Below are 17174 nucleotides of genomic sequence, written 5' to 3'. Positions count from 1 at the left end.
CTCCCCCCAAAAAAGATTCAGCATTTTAAAAAGGGTATAGGATGTAGATCATGTCAAGCAAAGGCCTGGTTAAAAAGGAACATTTTTGCCTGCTGCCTAAAGGTGTATAATGAAGGTGCCTGTGGAAAGCATGCCACAGGCGGGGAGCCACTGCAGAGAAGGCCCCGTTCTCGTGTTGCCACCCTCTGGACCTCTCAAGGAGAAGGCACATGAAAGGGCCTCCGAAGATGAACTCAGGATCCGGGTAGGTTCATATGGAAAGAGGCGGTCCTTGAGGTATTGCAGTCCTGAGACATTTAAGGCTTTATAGGTCAAAACCAGCACTTTCAATTGGGCCTGGAAAATAACTGGTAGCCAGTGCAGTGGGAACAGGATGGGTGTAATATGCTCAAACCGTCTTGCTCCAGTGAGCAACCTGGCTGCTGAATTTTGCACCAGTTGAAGTTTCCGAACCATCTTCAAAGCCAGCCCTACGTATAACGCATTGCAGTAATCTAACCTTGAGGTTATCAGAGCATAGACAATAGTAGTTAGGCTATCCCGGTCCAGATAGGGGCATAGCTGGGCCACCAGCCGAAGCTGATGGAAGGCACTCTGGGCCACTGAGGCGACCTGAGTCTCAAGAGACAGCCAAGGATCCAGGCGTTTCCCCAAGCTACGAACCTGCTCCTTCAGGAGCAGTGTAACCCCATCCGGAGTAGGCAACCTCCCAGGGTTAAACAACATGGGGGAAGGAATTGAGCCCTGCAGAACCCCACATTGGAGGTTCCACGGGGCTGAAAAGTAACACCCTCTGGGAACGACCATCCAAGTAGGACTGGAACCACCGCAAAGCGGTGCCACCCACTCCTAATTCGGAGAGTCACTCCAGAAGGATACCACTGTCGATGGTATCGAAAGCCGCTGAGAGGTCGAGAAGAATTAACAGGGACATGTTTCCCTTGTCTCTCTCGACGGAGGTCATCGTACAGGGTGACCAACGCCAAAACCAGTTTCTGTGCCAAAACCAGGCCAAACCCCTATTGAAATGGATCCAGAAAACCAGCTTCTTCCAAAAGCACCTGGATCTAGTCTGTGACCACTCGCGCCAGAACCACTCCCTCCAGAACCTCGCTCCAGAAGTTAGAAAAACCAAGATTGGGAAGATTTTAACACAGGTAAGACTTAGAAGTGAGAAGGGTAGGGGGATCCAGGGGGAAAGAAAGCTGTGCATGTGATAAAGAGCAAAGCAGAGGTGGAGAAGGCAACATAGTTCCATTTAATTTCATGTTAGCACAGGTTGCCTTGTTGACAAAAATGGTTTGCAGCCATTTTGTGATAGCTTCTTTGGGACTATAGATAAGCTCCATTGCTAATGGGCAGAACTTCATTTTATTTATAATGTTGCTTCCAAGGAGTAGAATAACAAACCCTCTTGAGCAGCAGGCCTAAAACTGGTGGCATTTGGCATATAAAGCTAGGAAGAGGCATTATTATTATTATATTTTAATAATACCCCACCCTTTTTCCTGATGGGAATCAAGGCAACCGACAAGCATTCTGGGAGCCACTTCAGATTGGTGAAGTTAGAAAAGAATGAAGGCACGAAAGGAGACATAAATATTGAACCAGAAAAGGTTTGGAAGCAACTAGGATCAAGAATTGTTTCTGGGGTAAGCAAAAAAGGGGGAAATAACTGAGAAAGCCACAAGGAGCAGCAGCAAAAAGCAACCAACCAAGGGTGAGAGTATTATACCTAATTGTAGTTACTGGGCAACTGCAGAAGAGGGTCACCAAAATATTGTTGAGTTTTCGTTCATTCAGATGTGTATAAATCTAGAAGGTTCCAAACATGCCAGCATTTTGGATCCTCGCCTAAGGTAATACATTTAGAATACCCATTTTACAAAGCTGATGCATCAAACTGCTTCCTTTGTCTGTAACAGTTGCCTTGTTGATTTCAGTGTGAAAAAGCAAATGCCGTATTTTCCGCTCCATAAGACGCACCAGACCATAAGGCACACCTAATTTTGGGAGGAGGAAAACAACAACAAAAATATTCTGAATCCCAGAAGCCAGAACAGCAAGCGGGATCACTGCACAGCGATCCTGCTTGCTGTCCTGGCTTATGGGATAACCGTGCACAGCCTCTCCAGGGCAGAGGGATGAAGGCTCCCTCTGCCCGAAGACGCTGCACGCGGCTAAGGCAGAAGCCAAGAGAGGCGTTTAGCTGAAGGGGCGCTGCGCAGAGAGACAGAACTGTGCAGTGCCCCTTCAGCCATGTGGGAGGAGGAACAGAAGGAGCCCCTTCTGTTCCTCCTCTGGCTTCACAGGACAGGCGCGTCGCTTAAGGGGTGCTGTGCAGTTCTCCTTCTCTTTTTTTTTTTTTTATAATAATTTTTATTAAGTTTTCACAACATAAACGTAACAACATAAACTTAACAAGAAAAAATAACAATACAACACAGAAAAAGAAAAAACACAGATCATACAAACTTGAAGACTTCCCCATACCTCTCCTGTTCTGCACCCTTATTTCAGAATTCTCTCTAGCAACCCTTCAGTCAATTTTTACATATCTCCTCCTTAAAACTTCTTCCCTATGGTTTATAGTTTACAGCTGTAAATCTTTATTTCTTACCCCTCGACATCTTTTCAGTCCTTAATTTGACAACAATTCTCAAGATACACTTTAAATTTCTTCCAGTCCTCCTCCACTGCCTCCTTCCTCTGGTCACGGATTCTGCCGGTCATCTCTGCCAGTCCCATATATTCAATCACCTTCGTTTGCCATTCTTCCAGAGTGGGTAGTTCTTGCAACTTCCAATACTTTGCTAGTAGTATTCTTGCTGCTGTGGTGGCGTACATAAAAAAGGGAAGGCACTGCGCAGAGAGGGAGAGCAACGCAGCGCCCCTTCAGCAAAGCGGGAGGAGGAACAGAAGGGTTCCGTTCCTCCTCCCGCTTCGCTGAAGGGGCACTGCACAGCTCTCCCTCTCTGGGCAGCGCCATTCGCTCCATAAGACGCACCCACATTTCCCCTTACTTTTTAGGAGGAAAAAAGTGCGTCTTATGGAGCGAAAAATACGGTAAGGCATTTTGAAGGTGAATCTACTGATGGCAATGGTAGAGGCAGCCTGGTAAAGGCATTGGAGTGAGTAGAGGTTTCCACCATTTTGCCAGCCATTTTTAAGCAAAAAAAGTCCAGCAAACGTTTAAGCACATACATATTCATAGTTAGGGAGGATGAGCCTTGACCATTTTTTCCTGTACATAAAGGGCAGAAAATTTTGTCTGCTAATGGTAAGGCTGAAATGACTGAGAAAATGTTTGAAACCTTATGAATCCTGACTCTCTGGCCATTTTTACTCATACATAAGGGGGCGGCAGATTGTTCCACTAATGACCAGAGCAGGGCCACACAAAATAATAATAACCCACATTTGTGAAACATTTTGGAATAGAGGTCTGTACCCTTAAATCCTGTAGATAAAGGAGACATGTAGCTCCCAATTTTCTTTGCCTGGGGTACAGGTATGTATGTTTAGTGCAGGAAACATGATCTATAAATGCTGAGACTTTATTAGATATTTAATTTGACCCAAATTGTATTACTGGCTTTTTGGTGAAAACTTGCATGATATGGTTGATAGTTGCTGGGTTTCCGACAAATACTAAAATTTGGATCCTCGCCAGTACTTCTGTTCCTAAGGTAATATATTTAAAAACCTGGTGTAGCAAACTGCTTCCTTTGCCTGTAACCTCTCACTTGGTTACCTTCAACTGCAACTGAATTATCAGAGGTGGCGATAGGGACTAATAACTAACAAGTAATCTCTAAATGCTCTACCGTAATTATAGCAGCAATACAGTTGTGTGTCTTCTGGCTGAAGGTCAACTAGGTGAGTATCTTATGCTTGGCTGAGAAGAAAATCTCTGTTGTGTTCTGCCTGCAACTCTTTGTACAAAGATTCTTTCAGGTCGCAGTGAGGGGGACCATTCAAGCACCCTGAGCCTGTTGGAGAAAAGGTAGGCTCTAAATGGACTAATACGTCAAATATGCAAACTAAATATTCCAAAGAGCTTGTATTAAGCAATGTTGGTTATTCAATCCCTTTTTTCAGAAGAGCTGCGAACTCGAAAGTCTAATGTAGTCGCTCTCCGTGTTTCTACCTGGAGAGACTTCTCTTGTCGGGACACCACTGCAGGGGAGGCCCTTTCCTGTGCCACCACCACACAATAAGGTACATCTTTTGGTGGGACAGCCATCCTTGTTTTGTTCCGGCTCTTTTTTTTACAGACCTCACAGAGCTACCTGTGCCGGAAGCAGATCTGCTCCATTGACAAAAGGCAATGTCAAAGCTTTTGATACATCAAGTGAACATGTGCAGTGTAGGATTGAGAGACACCTGCATCTTGACTGCACTGCTTTAGGTAACCTGCTGCTTTAGCTCCTGTGTCTGGAGGGGAGGGCTGCTGAAAACCCTAGTCTCTTCCAGGTGCATCTCAGGGACACAAGAAATAGAATTTTGCACGCCTTCAGGAAACTTAACGGCAAGTGAACTTCACACTCTATAATTCAGTGATCATTTTTAGTAGAATCCTTTTGTGCTGGCCTCTCCATTTCCCCCCGCTTGATCTCTTCACAGTTCTGTCGAAGAGCCCACCACACTCACTCAGGTGAAGCCAGCTCTTCCTGCAGAAGTCAGGTTAGTAAGAACAGTGGTGTTCAAAAAACATTTCTCTGGAATTGGTGGGAAAGAGCCGGGGACAAACTAATGAGTCCAGATTGCTTTTTCACAGACCAGCAGAAGGAACTTCCAGGCCCATGACTTCACACTTCAGAGGGATGAACAAAAAGGTGAGCATAAAGGCAGAGTTTTAAGACTGGAACCAGTCTCTCTGCTCTGCACTGCAAATTAATGGCAGTGAAAATGGCACTCTGTGACTTAAACACAACTAGGTGAATATCCCTTGCTTGGCAAGGGATAAAACCTCGATTGTGTTCTGTCTGCAACTTCATAGCTCTTAAGGGTTTTCTTTTTTCCTGAGAGAACATTCTGTATTCAGAGTGTTCTCTCAGGTTTTGCTTTTCACCTTGTTGCATTGCCAAACAAAAAAAGCAAAAGACGCTGGTGGTCGGCGCTCCTGATTTCCAGGACGGGGTTCAAATCCCTGCGGTGTCCCTGCTTACTTCCAATGCAAGCTCTCTCTCTCTCTCTCTCTATTTATCTATCTATCTCTCCCCCTTAAGAACTAAATGAAGCAAAGTGCTCCTCTGATGCATCACTGGTGTGTGTCTAAGACAAGGAAGATTACATGGATGCTTCCCATCCTAGCACTCCTTGTCATAGGGAACAAAATACTTACTTCTTTTATATATATATATATATAGAAAAGACTGTCTATTAATTTTGCATTGTTTGTTTAGGAAGTAACCTAAATACACAAACAAACGGATCCTATTTAGATTATTCAGAATGTGGAAAAGGCTGGGATGAAAGAGGAAATGGCATGGCATTTACTCATTAGAAGAAGAAGAACAGCAAATATCAGATGCTCAGGTGTCCTATTTTACAGAAGACAGTTGTCATTTTCCAGGGCTTTCAGAGGCTTGTGATGAGGACAGGTGGCAGTTCTCTGTATGAAGGTGTCCTCTATTTGAACGGCCGTGCATTCCAGGTCTGGTCTAAAGATACACAAGGAAGAGTAGGGGCACTGAAGTTGCCCATCAACATTGGCAACATTGGCAGGAGACGTAAGCACAAACACACAGGCCACAGTATTCCCCAATAAAATGAGATGTATAGTACGCCTATGTAGAATTATAGGGTGACATAACACATCAGTCATACTTAAGGTAATATCATATACCCAACTAAGCCATACTCGGAATCACTGGAATCAATGGGTCTAGTGACTCTGACTTAATAGGATATAAAATACTAATATTTTTAAATGCACATCTACACACAGCGTATGCAAATTGGTGTCCATTCTAGGGATGCGATATTGCATGTTCAGTCAGGCCCTTTTGCTTTCTCCTGATCCTGAGGAATGCAGTTTGACCCTAAGTAAGTTTACATAGAAGAAGTCTGTGTGCTTCCAAAGACTTACTCCCTAGTAAGTGCACTTTGGGACAGGGCTATAGCATGTGTTGTATGCAGGAGGTGGGGTCCCAGGCATTTCCAGATAAGGCTGCTAGGAAAGATCCTTACAGAGCCACTGCAAGTCGGCGATACCCAGACATTAGAAGAACTATCCGCCCAGATCTTCAGGAGGGCCAGAACTGCATTGTAAAACATTTTCCACATTAGCTTGTGGAAATTTCTTACTTACTTTGGGGCGGTATATTGCTGAAGGGAACGACACACCTTTCCCTGCAGTGAGATTTTCTAATTCCACACTTATCTGAAACATGCACATTTCTGCTAGTTATCTGGGGAAACATTGTACAGTAAACTGGAAGAGGAAGTGTGAGTCACTGGCGCTCCCATTCCCCAAAATGTACATATATTATATATACAGTACTGGGGAATGGGAGCACTAATGACTCGCACTTCCTCTTCCAATATTTATTTTAGTGCGTGTAATTCCCCTCTTTGAGAAAGTTCCAAAATTACTGAATTAGAAAGAAGTGCATCTGACACTAAATGTGACACTTGTTTGGTACCAATGTTCTGGGCCTGGTTACATGCCACAGACGTGCTCTGGCTTGGGCAGAGACCAGCTTGTAAAGTTATACATGATTCTACAAACCACCGTGTTCACCATAAATCTACATCAATACTCATAAACCTCTCTGTTTGTTGTTCTACAGCTTTCTCAGAAAATCAAGCGTGTGTGAAAGGTCACAGCCACACCATAGATGCGAAGCACATTTAAAACACACGGTCCCGTCCCCCCCACACACCCCCAGAATCGTAGGAACTATAGTTGACCCCTCACAGAGCTACAATGCTTAGCGCCTTTAACAAACTACAGTTCCCAGAATTCTCTGGGGGAAGCCATGTGCTTTAAATGTATAGTGTGAATAGGACCAAAGTTCCACCCGCATTTTGTTGTGTCTCATAGATTTCTCCACTGACAGAGTTGGGGAAGAGCACAGTAGTTTCCTTGCACACGTGCCATTCCTTTCAGTGAGGCGCAAGAGAACTTTATGGCTGGCTGTGCCCTTAAAATATAACTGTGCCTGCAAGCTCTGTTGGAAGATAATAGTCCAGTATATGATATATGTTAGGTTGGAACTGGAATTCTATTGCCACTACAGTATCAGCTGTCAGCAAATTCCAATCAGATAATGAGACATCAGACTAGACAGAGTAAGCAGGTCCTGTACTGCTGTTACTGGAATGCCGCTGGGTATCTAACATGACTCATATTCTGAATGTATTTCAGAACATGTTAACACATCATCTGGGGAAATTCTACTACGCTCTAACGAGAGTATCATAAGGCAATCACCAAAACATGGGCATTTTCTGCTGTTCCCCCATGCTATGGAATAACATCAGTTTCTGGGCACAGCTTGTAAAGACTTTACCTTTCCCTGACCCATAAGATTGGACCTAGTTCTTTTCTGCTTGAATCTCTTCCATTTTCATTTGCTCTTACATACTGTTGTTTTACTGATTTCAGGTTGTATTTTGGTTTGAATGATATTGTTCTGTTTTTATGCTTTGTACCTCTAGTTGTTGTTTTTGGTCTGTGAATTATCTCAAGATTAGGAAGGGACAGACTGGAAGGAAAGAATATCATATTTTATTTATTTAAAAGCATATTAACATATTAAGCCCACTTATAAATGCTTTTAAATAAATAAAATATGATATTCTTTCCTTCCAGTCTGTCCCTTCCTAATCTTGAGATAATTCACAAACCATACAGTAATATAAAAACAAGAAAAATATTCACACCTATTTGGAGGAAGAGGAGTGGTTAACCATCTGGCATGAAATTGATATAAGCAACATATATTAAAGGCCATTTTAAAAAGAAGTATTTTACTTATTTTGCTTATAGCCAGTTATCCAACCCCTGAGCTAAGGAGATAAGTAACTATACAACCTTTAGAAGACACCTGAAGGCAGCCCTGTAAAATGAAGTTCTTTAATGTTTAATGATGTTTTTATATATGTTGGAAGCCACCCAGAATGGCTGGGGCAACCCAGTCAGATAGGAGGGATGGTAATGATAATAATGATAATGATGATGATGATAAAAATAATAATAAAATACGACATCCCTATTTTTATCAGAGAAATGTTGGAGGGTGTGCAAGTATGAGGGATTTAAACAATTAAAGCTCCAAACTACCCTCTGTGTCCCAGCTATGCAGATGGCAGAGTAACCATCATATCGCTGTGCCTGTTTCCAAGTTCAAATAAACAGCTCAGGAGAATATCATTGGTGATGGCATGGAAAACTGCCAAAAGAGCCATGAGAATAAATAGTGTTGCCCTCCCCTTGTCCCTCTCTAAGCCCAGGTCATCAGGGCAACCAAGGCAGTTTTGGTGTTGAAAGTGGAACTGAAACTCAATTGAAATAAGCCTATTAGTCAGCTTCATGATTTAATTGACCAATTAAGTTGGATGAAACCAAATACACCTGTTTGCCTGTTGGAATACTAACTTTCCTGATGTGGTACCAGAACAAAAAGCTCTGTTAAATATATAGAATGCAGAAATGAGCTGTAGTACATTGAAAATATTTTGCATATGTGCCACTGTACATCTGCTTTCTAGCTCCTAGGGAATGACACAGAGCAAAAGTTTTAAGTTTCTGCAATTCTTAGGGCAGAGGAAAAAAAGCGCCTGATCTTACAGCCAGCGTTTTGTTTGTTTTCACTGCTCATTTTCTGGGATGTAAAACCTGTTTTCCTAATCCATCTGATCAAAGTTGGAAAGGATGAACATATCCTCTCTTCAAACAATCATCCGGGCAAAAACAAACAATGTCATGTTACAGCAAAAAAATACTTTTTATTCAGTTTGATGATTCAGAAGTGTTGCTGAATCAGCCCAAGAGCCATAAACTCCATGTTCTGTTTAGGACAGTAGCCAGCCAAATGCTTCTGAAAAGCTTCCAAGCAGATTCCAAGTGGATCCCTTCTCAGCGTCTAGTATTGTGAAGTATTCAGCCTTCTGTTGTTGTTGTTGTTTAGTTGTTTAGTCGTGTCCGACTCTTTGTGACCCCATGGACCAGAGCACGCCAGGCACTCCTGTCTTCCACTGCCTCCCGCAGTCTGGTCAAACTCATGCTGGTAGCTTCGAGAACACTGTCCAACCATCTCGTCCTCTGTCGTCCCCTTCTCCTTGTGCCCTCCATCTTTCCCAACATCAGGGTCTTTTCCAGGGAATCTTCTCTTCTCATGAGGTGGCCAAAGTATTGGAGCCTCAGCTTCAGGATCTGTCTTTCCAGTGAGCACTCAGGGCTGATTTCCTTAGGAATGGATCAGTTTGATCTTTCAGACTTCTATATAGATATAAAAGCTAATTGGCACTAATAGATTGTTTTTGTACAGCACTGTTGACATGTAAACATCTCAGTACATTAAAATACATGAAAAAAATACACGCGAGCCAGTGCAGTCAGAAGTTCGAGTGTCAGACTAGGACCTGGGAGACCAGGGTTCAACTCCTTGTTCTTGGCCATGAAGCTCATTGGGTGACCTTGGGCCAATTACTGCCTCTCAGCACAACCTACCTCACAGGGTTGTTGTGAGAGGGGGAGGAGGTGAACCATGTGACCACCTTCAAGTTCCTTGCAGGAAAGGCGGGACGACAGTGTAATAAATACCTAAGAAATACAAGGAATGCAACGGCATTCAGATTTCAGACTGTCTTGGAGCAAGAGGGAACTGCAGGTTCTTTTTTGCTCATGACTGTAGAGTCATATTTCTTCTTTTCCCGTTGCAGGGAGACAGCACCACTCATTTGTAAAGGACTCCTCCTTCACATTCTGTTAAGTTGTGGGTGAACATATCAGACAACACAGCGATTCTTCAAACTGCTCTTGCTTATTCACAGGCCAGGACAGAACTGAACTAAAGGGTTCAGCCAGCCTGCTTATATAGAGCTCCACTACAACCAGTGGCGTAGCGTGGGTTGTCAGCACCGGGGGCAAGGCAAGTAATTTGCGCCCCCTAACCCGTGGATTTGCGCCCCCTAACCCTACCCCTAACCCTAACCCCCAGATGTTGCGCCCGCACCCCCCACGCTACGCCACTGACTACAACGCAACAGTAACAACTTTCTGTAACTATCCAATCACTGAACATCACTTTCACTCCCTTATTTGCATATGTGGACCTGAGTGAACACTATCTACAGTATCCCCCTACTGGCCCAGGGTGAGAACTTCAGTACATAACACATTCCATAGTTGTGAAGCAGAGGGGATTTCAGCAGATGTAGTTTGCATGGCAAGCATCCAAGATCTCTGAGTGCCACCTACACAACTGTTTAATAGTGCAGTATCCCCATCTTCCTTCTCATCTGGCTATCTTAAATCTTCTCCACCTCTATCTACATCCATATTATTATTGCTTCCTCTAGCTATGATTGTGTCTGCTAGGTTTTGGAAGCTGAGGCACAACCCTCAGTGTCCAAAGCTCTCACAGAATGTCTGCAAGATTTGCAGCTGAAAACCAGAACTCTGTATTTGGAAAGGAAAAAGCCCCAATCAGATACCAGTCTAACATTTTATAGTTCAAGGAACCCTCAGATAAACAGGTTTGAAATAAGCCAGACTTCCCAACAACTGAAATACAAACAGACGCACTGCTAGAATTTTCAATGCCTTGCCGGATCATTATCACTGGTTGGTACCAGGCTGATCCCGGAAAGCTGATTAATTAATTAGTTAATGATTTAACTGTGGCCTCGAAGAGTAATTGTTAATGATTTAATTGTGGCTTTGAAGATACAGAGAACTGTATTGTTAGCAGCAATAAGTATTTAAGGAATGCAGCAGCGTACTTAACAAATCTGAAACTGAAGTTTTAGTGCCTGAGGTGGAAAATGGAAACGGTGTTCCCGGTTTACACTAATTAATGTGGTGGAACACATTCTGTCTACTGGGGAATTCTCCGCCAGCCCTATTAAAATGAACAGAAATTAAGCAGGAACATGAATGACAGAGTAATTCCTGTTCATTTCAATTGGGTTTTCACAGACCGTTCTGGTGAAATATGCTCCATGGTTGTTAAGGACAATCAAAGAAACATTTGAACATTTTACAGTATTGTAGTATAGGATTGAAATATTTTTTTAGGATATACAACCAGAACCAGTATCCATGCCTCTCTTCAAGAGCATTGGCGATTCTTCTACGGTTTTCCATGACATATTGTTGTGAACATGGATTTTCAGCTCCGACAAAAATGAAAAACAAGAAAAGAGAAAGGCTTCTTTTTGTTGATGAGGAGAGTTTGTTTGTCTCAAATTAGGCTGAGTATAATTGAGATTATCCAGCAGACGAAAACTCACACTTCTCATTGAGCTTGTATACATACCTAAGGTACATATATTCAGGGAAGTTTTTAATGTGTGACATTTTAATGTATTTTTAATCTTTGTTGGAAGCCGCCCAGAGTGGCTGGGGAAACCCAGCCAGATGGGTGGGGTACAAATAATAAATTACTATTACATACGTAAGAGGCTTGTTTATATTTTGGGAATTATTTATGTTCTTATGTAGCTCTTATGTTTTCTGTTTTCTGGATGTCCCGTGATTGTATTATAAATCAGTTGCGTTCTATGTTTTAAATCAAGTGCTGCTAGGAATTGTTGCTTTTTGTTTTCCAAGCTATTTATTATCAGTCTTGGAATGGCGGTCTGCCTTCCTGCCATGGCCATACAATTCTTCGCAATCTAGGAAGTGCTGAAGCCACATAATTTTCAGTTAGAAAGTTACTGGTTGTTAAGTTGTGGGTGAACATATCAGACGACACAGCGATTCTCCAAACAGCTCTTGTTTATTCACAGGTCAGAACAGAACTGAACTGAAGGGTTCAGCCAGCCTGCTTATATAGAGCTCCAGTACAACGTAACTGTAACAACTTTCTGTAGCTATCCAATCACTGAACATCACTTTTTATCCCTTATTTGCATATGTGGACCTGAACTATCTACAGTATCCCCCTGCTGGCCCAGGGTGAGAACTTCAGTACATAACACTGGTGGAAGGCAGCTTTCCAAAATCTAAACAGGGACTGGAGTCTCATTGCACAGCTCTTGCTTGTGGTGACTGGAACATGTTGACTTTGGTAGGGCTGCAGTTTTTAACCATGCTGTTTTAATCACAATAGGACTTGTACAGCACTAGTTTAGGAAAATACACCATTATATATATGCAGAGTGCCACTGTCTCCTCACTACATGCATACAGTGCATCCTTGTACTTCATGGAAAAGGGAGGCCAGTATTATTTTCAGGCAATATTTACTCCATACCTCTTATTTAGAAATTAAGCCATATTACATGACATAAGTTTTTGAATTCATGTGTTGTTTACACTGGCATATCTCTTGCTGAAAAGCTAAACACACACACACACACACAGTTTTAAAATGTGAGGGAAACTTCCTTCTGGTTTGATGCAGTTATTCAGCCTTTCTGTTCCTCTGCACCTGTCCTTTCTGTTTAGGCTGTGCACTTTAATGGAGCACAAACACAGATATGTTCTGCACAATATCCTGCAACACTCTGGCTGCTGATTTCTGAAGGTCATGCTCTTCTTAAGAAACAACACCACCACCGAGACAGAGGCTTGCTGTTTTTTTTTTTTTAAAGTATTTTTTATTAAACAGTTTCAACATAACAATTATTAATCCAAGTAATCAAATACATTATTTTTTCCCTTCCTCCCTCCCTCCCTCCCTCCCCACCAAGGACTTCCCACAGCTCCCCTCTTTGATTTCTCTACACATATTGTTCTCTGCATGTTATAAAATTGTACATATCCTTGCCTTGTCTATCCTATATTCAACCAATAAATTTGTGGGAGTTTATTCAAAAAGAAAGAAAGAAAAAAACAACAACAACAGGCCAAAGAAGTTTTATAAACACACTCTCGCAAAACCAAGCAGTCGGCAACATCAGTTATATTCCACTGGCTTCTAAGCTGACTGGCTATAAACGAAAACTAACACTTATTAAACTTTCTGAAAGAAAAATTATAATGCAGTGGTGACCATCACCAAATGCACATGATCTTGTCCTTGGAGCAACCCCGTCCTCTAGGGCAGCTGGATAGTCTGCAGCTCTTGCCTCTTCCTGGCAGCAGTGGCGAATGATGTGCGGAGCACAGAGAGCAGCTGCCTTAGGCAAAAGTGGTTTCTTGCACATGCTGCGGAGGTAAGTGCAGGGCAGAAGGGGCTCCTCAAACTGGGAAGGCAGCCCATTTAGGAAAAAGAAAACCGGTCCTAAACCTCTCTTGCCTTGCAGGGTTATCTTTGGGAGAAGAAAAGGCCAGGGAGAAAATCCTACACAAATCAGGAGCGGATTCCCCAATAGACAGCACCCTATACACCTCCTTTTGGCAACTCCTGCAGTTCAGCTGGTGCCAGATGCCTCACTCTGCTTTCCTTTGGACCACATCAGCAAGGCCAAGAGGAGGGTTTTGCAGTCCAGGATCTCCACACACACTGTTATGTACTGAAGTTCTCACCCTGGGCCAGCAGGGGGATACTGTAGATAGTTATGCAAATGAAGGATCGAAAAGTGACGTTCAGTGATTGGATAGTTTGTATGCAAATGAAGGATCGAAAAGTGACGTTCAGTGATTGGATAGTTTTAGAAAATGGCAACAGTTACATTGTTCTGGAGCTCTATATAAGCAGGCTGACTGAGCTCCTCAGTTAGTTCTGTTCCAGCTTACAATAAGAGCTGCTTTGGAAGAATCGCTGTGTCGTCTTATATGTTCGCTGTGTCGTCTTATATGTGGTAACACTGCCCAGGCTTGTACCCTGGAGATGATACAGTGGTACCTCTGGATGCGAACGGGATCTGTTCCAGAGCCCTGTTTGCATCCTGAAGCGAACGCGACCCACGTCTGCACGTGCGTGCGTTGCAATATGCCGCTTCCACGCATGCGCGTGATGTCATTTTGACCGTCTGCGCATGCGCGAGCTGCGAAACCCGGGCCGCCGCGGATCACAACTCGAAAATATTCATCCTGAAGCTACTTCAACCCAAGGTATGACTGTACTTCTGAACCAACTGCAGCTTCTGAACTATCCTTGAGGGTGGCCCTACAATGGGTGCATTGCAATAAGCTACGCCCTGTCCCGGTCCAGGAACGGTAGTCTTTCTCCTGAACCGAACGTATTTAAAGGTGCTTTTTTGTATTTTTCACATCCATAGTGTGAATAGAGTTGTTAGCTGTTGTCAGCAACCGTCTGGCCTTCTCTTATCTCTTTACCAGCAACATGACCTGCATAAATCAGCCAGTAGTACTTTTCAAGATACTGTACAGAGATAAGCAGAGGTAAGCAAACCAAGCTTCTGTCAAAGGCACAGAAGGAGGAGGAGCAGGGGGCCCATAAAAAAAGTTGGCAGCCTTAAGAGTACACCTTAGATTGTTAAAGTGTATACCACAAAAGTGGAAGGTGTGGCTTTGAAAAACAGGTGTTTGAAGAAGAAGAAGAAGAAGAAGAGTTTGGATTTGATATCCCGCCTTTCACTCCCTTTAAGGAGTCTCAAAGCGGCTAACATTCTCCTTTCCCTTCCTCCCCCACAACAAACACTCTGTGAGGTGAGTGGGGCTGAGAGACTTCAGAGAAGTGTGACTAGCCCAAGGTCACCCAGCAGCTGCATGTGGAGGAGCGGGGACGCGAACCCGGTTCCCCAGATTACGAGACTACCACTCTTAACCACTACACCACACTGGCGTGTGTATCCTGCAAGTGACCTGTGCCAGAGAGCCAGGATGGACTTCATCTCCCTGCTCAGTGAGCACACATTGAATGTCAAACTCAGGCTTATTGCTGTGTATCGTGGGATTAATGAATCATTTCCCATGGGGAATTATGATTTTATTAATGTTAGTGGAATGCACGTAGTGTAATATAAGCAGGAAAGCAGTAGCAGCCACAGGGAGGCTTTCCTCAGTTGGTTAGAGCAGTGTTTCCCAACCTTGTGCCTCCAGCTGTTTTTGAACTACAACTCCCATCATCCCTGACTAGCAAGACCAGTGGCAAGGGATGATGGGAATTGTAGTCCAAAAACAGCTGGAGGCACAAGGTTGGGAAACACTGGGTTAGAGCATGGTGCGGATAATGCGAAGTTTGCAGGTTCGATCCCTGTAAGGGACAACTTCATATTCCTGCATTGCAGGGGGTTGGTCTAGAAAGATGATCCTCAGGATCCCTTCCAACTCTACAGTTCCAAGATTCTATTATTCCATCCTGCATTCCTGGACTAGAGTCTGTTTTGGAGAAACACTAAGTGAAGATTTGAACTCCAGCCTCTATTTCTGTGAGCCCAACACTCTTAAGGCGCTCTCCCTACACCTGTTCCCCTCTAGGCGTTTTGAACGATGGCTACCTCCAGACAACCTGTTTATTAAGCATTCATTCTGATTTGCTTTCAGGGAGAGCCGAGCATCTGCTACCTCACAACTTCGAGCGCGATTTCCCTGTCACTTTCCTTGCTGCAAAAAGGCCCGTTTGCCCTGGAAGCAGGTTTGTTGCACAAGAGCACCAAAAAAAACCCTTTCGTTGCACAGCCTGAGTTTGCTGGTACAGTGGTACCTTGGGTTAAGCACTTAATTCGTTCTGGAGGTCCGTTCTTAACCTGAAAGTGTTCTTAACCTGAAGCACCACTTTAGCTAATGGGGCTGCCTGCTGCTGCTGCCGTGCCGCTGGAGCATGATTTCTGTTCTTATCCTGAAGCAAAGTTCTTAACCTGAAGCACTATTTCTGGGTTAGTGGAGTCTGTAACCTGAAGCGTATGTAACCCGAGGTACCACTGTATGTGACTGAATCCTACATGGAAAAAACCAACCGTCTGAAAGCAGCGTAAAATTCCTATAATCTCCAACTGGCCCCACTGGGGAGCTCTGGGAAGTGTAGCTCTCTGAAGGAAACAGGCATCTCTTAACTACTCTCAGCAGGCCGAAGAAACTGCCTCGAAACTGGGGAGCAGAAAAGAAGCAAACTCTGGTTTCTGCTGTTGGAACAGGGGACTTCACACCACTCATCCAGACTCCCGACAATAACATCAAGGCAAGAGGGAGACCATCCTGGCTTCCATCAGAACTTGCTTCTGCCAGAAAGAACACCCAGCTCCAGTTCCCTGTTATTGCCCTGGGAGTGCCGTAGGAAAGGACACTCTGGCTTCAAGCATCAGCCAAAAGAACAAAATCTGCCTGCCGTTATTCAAGCAAGAACACCAGCAAGGGCAGGTTTGCTGGGTCCTAGCAAGCTATAAATGCTTGCAATGCTTATAGCTCACCATTCTGTTTTGGCATTAAAAACTGATTTTCCTCCCGGCGCTTTCCTCCTTCAGCTCCCTTTCCTTGTGCGTTTTGGTTTTTTTAGTCCATCAGCTCGATGGCAGGTCCTCTCTCTCTTTTTTGCTATGAGCCGCTTTGGAAGACAATATTTATCTGAAAAGTGGGATAAAGTAAGTAAAATAAAACACTGAGCTGTATATTCTTGTCTTAGGCTCCATCTGCACTATAAATTTAAAGCAGTATCGTAACATTTTAAACAGTTGTGGCTTCCCCCAAAGAATTCTGGGAAGTGTAGTTTTTCTAAGGTTGGCGAGAGTTGTTAGAGACCCTGCATCTTCCCCTTAGAAGAGCTAAAATTCCCTGAGAGGTTTAACAGCCAATCCCTCTTCCCAGGGAATTCTGGGAATTGTAGCTCTCTGAGGGGAATGGGCATCTCTTAGCAACTCTCCATATGCCTAGGAAACTACAGTTCCCATGATTCTTTGGGTGGTACTGCTTTAAATATATTGTGCAGATGGGGCCTCAGTTATATGGTTTTAGAAGGGGCCAGGCCACCTTAGGACGGCAGTGAGTGGGCATTTGTCACTGAACATTTTCTGGCTCAGCTGATAATGGTTTCATGTTAGGTCTTTGGAGGGGAATTTTGTTATTTATTTATGTAAGTTGTTTGCATCGTTTATACTCCACCCTTTCGCAAGAGACACTTGTGGCGCTTTACATCGTCAAAAACAGCAAAGCT

General features: G+C 43.6%; 2 long non-coding RNA genes across 7 annotated transcripts; both read left to right on the top strand.

The window, feature by feature from the left end:
* The first annotated feature begins 1092 nt into the window (after nt 1-1092).
* LOC309332535 lies at nt 1093-13622 on the top strand. 6 transcript variants are annotated; one of them, XR_014152127.1, is made up of 4 exons: nt 3063-4686; nt 4781-4838; nt 5232-5541; nt 7376-7673. It is a non-coding gene; the product is annotated as an uncharacterized lncRNA (long non-coding RNA). The 6 variants fall into 6 exon arrangements; XR_014152129.1 differs by lacking the exons at nt 5232-5541; nt 7376-7673 and adding an exon at nt 1093-1157 and having other exon boundaries at nt 3948-4686; nt 4781-5089; XR_014152126.1 differs by lacking the exons at nt 5232-5541; nt 7376-7673 and adding an exon at nt 13426-13622.
* Nucleotides 13623-14124: 502 nt separating this feature from the next.
* LOC309332574 lies at nt 14125-16226 on the top strand. Its single transcript, XR_014152190.1, has 3 exons — nt 14125-14467; nt 15572-15662; nt 16091-16226. It is a non-coding gene; the product is annotated as an uncharacterized lncRNA (long non-coding RNA).
* The last annotated feature ends 948 nt before the right edge of the window (nt 16227-17174 follow it).

This window comes from Podarcis erhardii, assembly GCF_964252035.2.
Source record: "Podarcis erhardii genome assembly, chromosome: 17".
NCBI classification, from domain to species: domain Eukaryota; kingdom Metazoa; phylum Chordata; class Lepidosauria; order Squamata; family Lacertidae; genus Podarcis; species Podarcis erhardii.
The sequence above is the reverse complement of the archived record's forward strand: the minus strand, read 5'-3'. Positions and strand labels throughout refer to the sequence as shown.